The 2122-nt window shown below is 37.3% G+C and overlaps 1 pseudogene; it reads left to right on the forward strand.

Annotated features, from left to right (window-relative positions):
* Positions 1–266: 266 nt before the first annotated feature.
* On the forward strand, positions 267–745 carry LOC112096489 (annotated as a pseudogene).
* The last annotated feature ends 1377 nt before the right edge of the window (positions 746–2122 follow it).

Here is a 2122-nt window from a genome sequence, read left to right on the forward strand (position 1 = left end):
CCGTTTCGAATCCATTATAACATTACTGATGTCGTAGGGGCAAATCGGTCATTTCAGCAGAGCAACCCCAAACGACGTCGTTTACAACACATTGATCTTCGAACAATTCAATCCAGGCTTGACAGAGAGCTTTACTCCAATTGTTTCCAAAAAATCTTTAGAGATCTCCTTTTGTTATTCAACAACTTCGTAATTTTCTTCAGAAAAAGCTCTTAGGGCAAAAGATTTGACTCTTTTAATTTTCTTCAGTTGTAGCGCTAGCTGCTACTCAAAATGGCTGAAAGGATCCACCCCAAAACGACACCGCGCAACGAACAAGAGCCCTCACATCCGCCGGCGCTCGTGGCCGCAGGAACCTACGTCAACGAACAAGCTGCCACTCGTGCTCCCGCCGCCGCAAATCCAGCAGCACTACCTGCTGCTGCTTCCGTTTCTGTTGCTGCTCGCTGCTTCTCCTTGTCCTCCTCTTGGCCATCGCCGCCGGCATCTTCTACCTCATCTTCCGTCCCGAAGCGCCCAACTACTTCGTCGACGACAAGATCGGCATCTACTACGGAGAGGCAGCTCGGTGGAGGTCTACTACAAGGACGTCAGCTTATGCGACAATGTCTGGCCTCAGTTTTACCAGCCGAGCAACAATGTCACGGTTTTCAAAACGGCGCTGAAAGGATCGTCCATCGAGTTGACCAGCTCTATGCATAAAGACCTGGTTGCTGCTCAGACGAGTGGCAAGACAGTGCCTTGAAAAGAATGAAGCAGAATTCACCTTGTGAAGTGATGGAAGATGATGACGATGAAGAAGCAGATGACAACGATAATGATAACGATGAAGACGACTCGGGCGACCATAGCAAGGATAGTAAAGTAGAGGAGGAGAAGAAGATGATTTCTTTTGATTAGTTTAGTGTTTTACTAAGTTTGGGGGGGGGTAAAATAGTCATTTGACTAAGTTTCTGTTAGTTTTCCTAACGGATTCCAAACGGAAGTGGAAAAGTGAAACAAAACGCAATTTCAGGTGGATTCCAGCAAAAAAAAAAAAGAATTGTGTATTTTTGAAAAAGTTAGAAAAAACGGGTGGACGGTGGATATTTTCCCTTATCTTTTCAATAATGACACCAAACATTATCATGTGCTAGACCCACCCACTAAGCCATTATTTATTGAATGTGATCTTATCACTTCAATAATTTATTTAATCAAATTATTTTGAATAAATAAATAGCTAAATTAATTATTTTTATCTTTAATTAATTAATCCCATTTTGATAAAATCAAATGGTTAATTATGGGCTTCTTTTGTGACATGTTCTAATGCTTTCTCCTAATCCATATTAGGTCCAATAAAAGCCTAAAATTCTAAACCCAAAATTGGTCTAGAAGTCCATAATCATTTATGAACCGGAACATGTCCAAAATGGTCATTTACGTGCTCGATATTAGACATAATGTTTAATTGAGGATTTATGAAATTTATTTTGTTCCTTAGACTATTTATGGAACATCTAAATTTCTTTCTTAAATCATATTTAAGATATTTATATTCATTCTTAATGATTATAATATAAATACCAATTTTCCTAAAATTAAGAAATTTAACTTCTCATTTTCTAGTAACTCCTTTTTCATTTCTATTAGGTGTGTGATCTTTTAGGTTCTTTATTATAAGGTAGTACAACTATTTTAATGATAACTCTTTATTCATTAAATGATGCTAAACTCTTTAGTCATCAATTAGAACGTTTCTAATGACCTTAAGATACATTGGTAATACGCTTTGCCAATAATGATCTTAAGGTTTCTACAAGTCATGAGTGACACCTAGCAGTATTTCACAACCACCCAAATAACAAGAATAGCTGGATCTATAGAACCTATTCCATTGTATCTCTATGTCTTGGTCTCTTCATCATCCATGTCCAGAGAAAAGCACGACTAATGGTTTAGTGTGTTAAGCATTTATACTTTATCTCAAAATAAATCTAAATGAACTCAACATGAAAATATAATTTGAACTCCTTCAAACATATTTTATCTTGGCTAAGGATTTCTCATGCTAATTCATATTATCTCACAGGGACATCCCTTTTTTGTATAATACAAAGTGATGAATTCCATATTGGCC

Source organism: Citrus clementina, unplaced genomic scaffold (assembly GCF_000493195.1).
Source record: "Citrus clementina cultivar Clemenules unplaced genomic scaffold, Citrus_clementina_v1.0 scaffold_8, whole genome shotgun sequence".
In the NCBI taxonomy this organism is placed as follows: domain Eukaryota; kingdom Viridiplantae; phylum Streptophyta; class Magnoliopsida; order Sapindales; family Rutaceae; genus Citrus; species Citrus x clementina.